Source organism: Triticum aestivum, chromosome 3B (genome assembly GCF_018294505.1).
Source record: "Triticum aestivum cultivar Chinese Spring chromosome 3B, IWGSC CS RefSeq v2.1, whole genome shotgun sequence".
In the NCBI taxonomy this organism is placed as follows: domain Eukaryota; kingdom Viridiplantae; phylum Streptophyta; class Magnoliopsida; order Poales; family Poaceae; genus Triticum; species Triticum aestivum.
The window spans coordinates 408,854,118-408,861,192 of NC_057801.1; positions in this window are offsets into that span (position 1 = coordinate 408,854,118).

A 7,075-nucleotide genomic window follows, 5' to 3' on the forward strand; every position below is an offset into this window, starting at 1 on the left:
GGAGGGAGGTTACAAACTATCTAGGAAATGAAATCTTTATTTTTCTCCTTAACCCTGTAGGTGAGGAGTGAGAAGTCTGCAATAAATCTTTTTCTCCAGGATGTGAAACTAGGCTGAATTCCTCAGAAGTGTTTAACATTCCTCTCTTTCCAAATGCTCCAAGAGGCTGTGAAGAATATCTTCATGAGAAGTGGTCGGTTCCAATCCAGCCTTGTCCCCTGGGAAGGCCATGAGATGCCAAGGTAGCTCCAGCATTGTACACTGAAATCACACGTGAAGATCATGTGTTCTAGGGCCTCCTCTCTTTTGGAGGCGCACAGGAAGCATCCAGGGTCATCATCAATGTTGTAGTGCCTTCTATTCGGGATGTTTTTTTGTGTTTAGCCGGTCCGACATGAGTAGCCCGCAGAAAGCCTTAGTTTTCATCGTGCATTTTGATTTCCGCAACCACAGTTATGTTGGATCCATTTGGACGTCTCTGAAGTGGTGGTCATAGTATTTTGTAGATGTGTAGTCTTCCTTCCCCCAAATGCAAACCCATTTGTCATGCACTGTTGGTTGGAGGTTCAGCTCAACAAGTGCAGTATCAGTTTGTAGGTTGCGCACTTTAGCAAAGGCATGTGGGGATATTGGTGTGTGGAAGGCTTCACTCAGGGAGGAATTGGCTAAGAAATTCTTGACAGAGGCGTCTTCCTCCTTTGCATAAGAGAAAGCTCTTGGATACTTGTCAGATAGTACATCATCCATCTAGAAGTCTTTCCAAACAGGGTGTTTGTCCCTTCAAGCAGCTGAACTTTGGTTATCCCTCTATATACTAGCATTAACTTGGCCACATCTTTCCACCAGAATGAACCACATGCAGCGGCGGCGTGTGGGATTTTTGCAGTATAGTAAGTGGTCCATATCAGGTCAACCCAGGGTACATCAGCATGGCTGTAGAATTTGTGTAAATATTTGAGCAGAAGGGCTTCACTTTGGATCTTGAGATTGAGGACCCCTAGGCCTCCTTTGTTCTTTGGTTGGTAGACCATTTCCCAAGATGTAAGAGAGTTTCACTTGTCTCCTTGTTCAGTCTTTTTGGTCCACAGACATCGTCTACGGATTTTGTCAAGAAATTCAATGATTTTTTGGGGGATTTTAAGAGTGCACAGGGCAAAAATTGTGAGGGAGGTAATGACTGAATTGAGGAGCGACGGTTTGCCACCATAAGATACCATTGTCCAAGTGGCCGATAGTCTCTTTTCAACACTGCAAACAAGGGGCATGAGGTCTTGCACCGAGGGGCGCGTGGTTCCCAGGGGGAGGCAAAGGTATGTAAATGGCATCGAGCCTAGAACACATCCAAAGATGTCAGCCATGCAGGAGCTGGTCTCTACATCACAGTTTATGGGTATGAGAGTGGATTTATGGAAGTTAATCTTCAGACCAATGGATGTGGCATAGTCTGTCAGGATGTTCTTGGTCGTGTTGACTTGATCGGCTTCTGCTGGTAGGAATATGATTGTGTCATTTGCGTATTGGATAACTGGATAGTCATCTTGGCCCTCTTGAGCAAAAGGTAGACTGATTTGACCCATGCGGAAAGCATTGTTGATAGCGGCTTCAAGTAGATCAGCCGCAAGCACAAAGATTAAGGGGGATAATGGATCACCTTGGCGCACCCCCTTTTTGCAGTGGAATTGTCTCCCTGGAACACCATTGAGGAGAACCAATGATTTTCCAGAGGAGAAGATGCATTGGATCCAATTGAGCCAACGATCATCAAAGCCCATGTTCTTCCTAATGTTGAGCATTGCTTCATGGTCAATTGTGTCGAACGCCTTGGCAAAGTCAAGTTTAACGAGAGCAATCGGGTTTTTGGATGTCTGGCATTGGAATATATATTCATATGCCCAGGCCAGGCAGTCTTGTATGGATCTCCCCTTGAGAAAACCATATTGTTTGCGGTGTATTATCTTGAGAACCAGTTTTTGCAGGAGGTTGGCAAGTAGTTTTGTGAGGACCTTGAGGCAATAGTTCAGAAGTGTGATGGGCCTATAATCATCAACTGTGGCAGGGGAGTTGTTTTTTGGGATCAAAGTAATAAAGCCATCATTAATGCTCTCAAGGTTGATGTCAGCATCCTGGATTTGGGGGTATCCAGCCCTGCCTGCCTGCGGCCCATCGTGTGGTTTCATCGACGACCTGGTACGACCCAGCTTCAACATCAACAACACAAGACCCTCACGAGGGGCCAAGCCTTGCGAGGCGGGCCACGCCAGGACCCCGAAGGAATCGGCCTCCTCAGGCTGGCTCCTGAGGGGCGGAGAGTTCAATGCAGGTTACCTCACGAGGCTCAGCTAACGTGAGCCATGACGACCAAGGCCAGGCGGGTGCAGAGCGCAGGTTTCCTCTTCGGTGCAAAGGAAGCAGGGCGCAGGCACGGAGTCCCGAGGAACCAGCCAAAGGTTTCCATTCTGGTGCAACAAGACCAAGACCGCCAGGACGGCAGGACGGAGGTCATCGACGAGCCCACCGCAGCGTCACGACCAGAGGCTTTTCGCAGGCGAAGACTACTTTTGTCAGGATAGACCATACTACTTGTCCCCTTTCGAATCCGGCCGTTGTGGGATCCCTTTCCGCTCATATTTGGGAAGAGGACCAAGGCCACTATAAATAGGACTAGCCACCACCATAGGAAGAGGAGAAAAATCAGAGCAAGTAGAGCTAGCATACACCACACCAGCCCAGGAACACCTCACATCCTGAGGCTTATTCATCCGCTGTACTAGCTCATCCTCAGCCCTTCGAGGCAATCCGCCACACCACACTGGATTAGGGTATTACACCACAATGGTGGCCCAAACCAGTATAAACCGTTGTGCCTCTTTGTCCCTTTGAGCTTGACGCGCTAGGCTTAGGAGGATCGCGAGTAGGCAGGCTGGGTAGGTTGAGATCTTCGCACGCACCCCAGAGTTTGAACCTCTCAATGGTTTGCGGATCCCACAATCCGACATTTGGCGCGCCAGGTAGGGTTGCATCGGAATCTTCTTCCTCGACCTCTAGATCGTGCCACTGACTCCTATGGCGAGCGCTCCTCCGTCGGCCCGGTCGACGCGCGTTCCTGAAGAAGCGCCCGGGCTGCGTTGCTTCACCCTCTTCCTGTGGCAGGTGCAGTGGCCGCCCAAGTTCCGACCGGAGATGCCGCCGCGCTATGACGGCGCGGCAGATCCAGCCCCCTTTCTTCAAGCATACGAGGAGGCAGTTCGGGTGGCCGGCGGAGACGACAAGGTGAAGGCCAACTGGCTCCCCATGGCCCTTGTAGGCGCGCCACGCGCCTGGTTGCTCAACCTGCCGGCATGTTCCGTGGCCTCTTGGGAGGAGCTGCGCGACCTCTTCCTCGTCCACTACACGGCACCGACGCCCCTAGTCGTCGCAGCTCTCCTAGGTGGCTCGCAGGCACCACCTTCCGACCGCCACATCAAGCAGTTCTACCGGCAGGTTGGCGCCACTCAGGAGACCTTGGGGGCTCCCCCGGGCTGGGCGGCGCCCCAAGCTGACCTGACCTTCGGCCCCAAGGATCACCCCGTCGCCACGACGGGAGCAGGCGCACTCCCAATGCTCTGCACCCCCACCGCCTGCCACATGGCAATCACCAGGACCCTCATCGATGGCGGAGCCAGCCTCAACATGCTCTCCCCGGAGGCGTTCGACCTGCTCCATGTGCTGCCTGATACGTCTCCAACGTATGTATAATTTTTGATTGTTCCATGCTATTATATTACCCGTTTTGGATGTTTATGGGCTTTACTTTACACATTTATATCATTTTTGGGACTAACCTACTAACCAGAGGCCCAACCCGTATTGTTGTTTTTTTGCCTATTTCAGTGTTTCGAAGAAAAGGAATATCAAACGGAGTCCAAACGGAATGAAACCTTCGGGAGCGTGATTTTTGGACCGAACGTGATCTAGAGGACTTGGAGTGCAAGTCAAGAAGCAGCCGAGGCGGCCACGAGGGTGGAGGGCGCGCCCCCTACTAGCGCCCCCCTATCTCGTGGGCCCCTCGGGCATCCACCGACCTACTTCTTCCTCCTACATATACCCACGTACCCCGAGAACATCAAAGGCGACCACGAAAAACTATTTTCACCACCGTAACCTTATGTATCCGCAAGATCCCATCTTGGAGCCTTCGCCGACGCTCCGCCGGAGGGGGAATTGACCACAGAGGGCTTCTACATCAACAACATAGCCCCTCCGATGAGTTGTGAGTAGTTTACCATAGACCTTCGGGTCCATAGTTATTAGCTAGATGGCTTCTTCTCTCTTTTTGTATCTCAATACCATGTTCTCCTCGATCTTCTTGGATATCTATTCGATGTAACTCTTTTTGCGGTGTGTTTGTCGAGATCCGATGAATTGTGGGTTTATGATCAAGTTTATCTATGAGAAATATTTGAATCTCCTTTGGATTCTTTTATGTGTGATTAAGTTATCTTTGCAAGTCTCTTCGAATTATCAATTTGGTTTGGCCTACTAGATTGATCTTTCTTGCAATGGGAGAAGTGCTTAGCTTTGGGTTCAATCTTGCGGTGTCCTTTCCCAGTGACAGCAGGAGCAGCAAGGCACATATTGTATTGTTGCCATCGAGGATAAAAAGATGGGGTTTATATCATATTGCATGAGTTTATCCCTCTACATCATGTCATCTTTCTTAATGCGTTACTCTGTTCTTTATGAACTTAATACTCTAGATGCATGCTGGATAGCGGTCGATGTGTGGAGTAATAGTAGTAGATGCAGGCCGGAGTCGGTCTACTTGTCACGGACGTGATGCCTATATACATGACCATGCCTAGATAATCTCATAATTATTCGCTTTTCTATCAATTGCTCGACAGCAATTTGTTCACCCACCGTAATACTTATGCTATCTTGAGAGAAGCCACTAGTGAAACCTATGCCCCCCGGGTCTATCTTTTATCATATAAGATTTCAATCTACTTTTATTTGCATCTTTACTTTTCCAATCTATATTATAAAATACCAAAAATATATTTATCTTATCATACTATCTCTATCAGATATCACTTTCGCAAGTGGCCGTGAAGGGATTAACAACCCCTTTATTGCGTTGGTTGCGAGTTCTTTGTTTGTTTGTGTAGGTGCGTGGGACTTTTGAGGAGCCTCCTACTGGATTGATACCTTGGTTCTCACAAACTGAGGGAAATACTTACGCTACTATTGCTGCATCACCCTTTCCTCTTCAAGGAAAACCAACGCAAGCTCAAGACGTAGCAAGAAGGATTTCTGGCGCCGTTGCCGGGGAGGTCTTCGCTCAAGTCAAGACATACCAAGTACCCATCAGAAAATCATCTCCCTCGCATTTACATTATTTGCCATTTGCCTCTCGTTTTCCTCTCCCCCACTTCACCCTTCCCGTTTTATTCGCCCTCTCTTTCCCAATCTTCTCTCTCTTTCGCTTGCCCTCTTCTTCTTCCTCGCTTTTGTTTGCCGTTATGTATAAAATTGGGGAGATTATCATCGATATGGACAATAATGATAACATGGAAAATTCTGATGCTCCGGCTAAAGAACCCCCTATCTTGCATACTAAAAAGTTTTGAATCGATAGTGGTAACATTATTGGAAAAGGGGTTATTCAAGATTTCTTTACTTGTGCCGATGCTTTACCTTCTATGGGTGGTTCTATTATTCATAGAACTAGTAGTCTTGCGGATGCTATCGCTATGCTTGTAGTTGAGATTGAAAGACAATTTATGCATGTGCATCCTTGCATACAAAGAATTTTCCTGGAATTTTCTAATATTGAGCATTCTTCTATTAAGCGCGCCGTTACTATCTTTTTGGCTCATGAGTTTAGATTTATAATAAGAGAGGACAAAGAAATCTTTGCGCACTATAGGGTGGACGCCGGTCGTCCTCCCATAGAGGCGATCCTCTTTGATCAAGAGGAAATTAGGCGTTTTCAATCTTTGGACTATGTTGCTTTTAATGAAAACCTTAGGAAAAAGGTTCCTACCAATGTCCCAATTGATAGAATTTCCGAACTTAATAATGATTTTGCTCTTCGAAACAATGAGCTAGGATACTCTCTTGAGTATAGGCTCACGAAATTCTGCCAAAAGAATGCTTATAATGATGAATTAGTTGTGCAATATGAAGGGCCAAAGGAGGAACCCATTCCTCCTGTGATTGATCTTAGGGACTTTTGTCCCATTAAATTTAGCCCTTTTGATTACTTTTGCTTGCCTCAAAGAAAACTTGCTGCTGAACGTAAAGAATATGAGATGAGTTTTCAAGATCTATCTTATTATTATGGCACTACTTAGATCTATCCTCGCTTTTATGCCTAGCTAGGGGCGTTAAACGATAGCGCTAGTTGTGAGACAACCCAATTTTATTTGTGTTTTTTGTTTTTGCTTCTGTTTAGTAATAAATATTGCATATACCTTCTGTTTAGATGTGTTTTTATGTTTTAATTAGTGTTTGTGCTAAGTAGAACCTATAGGATAACCTATGGTGATAGTTAATTTGATTCTGCTGAAAAACAAAAACTTTGCGCGCACGAAAATAATTGTGTTAAATCACATAAACGTGGTTTTGAGTTGATTTTTTTATGTAGGTCAATATACAAATTGCCCAGGACTTCCTATTTTTTTAGGATTTTTAGAGTTCCAAAAGTATTCGGGGGTTACAGATTGCTACAGACTGTTCTGTTTTTGACAGATTCTATTTTTCATGTGTTGTTTGCTTATTTTGATGCATCTATGGCTAGTATTAAGTGGTATGAACCATAGAGAACTTGGAATACAGTAGGTTTAACACCAATATAAATAAATAATGAGTTCATTACAGTACCTTATGTGGTGGTTTTGCTTTCTTTCACTAACGGAGCTTATGAGATTTCCTATTGAGTTTTGTGTTGTGAAGCTTTCAAGTTTTGGGTAAAGATTTGATGGACTATGGAATAAGGAGTGGCAGAAGCCTAAGATTGGGGATGCCCATGACACCCCAAGATATTCAAGAATAGCCAAAAACCTAAGCTTGGGGATGTCCCCGGAAGGCATCC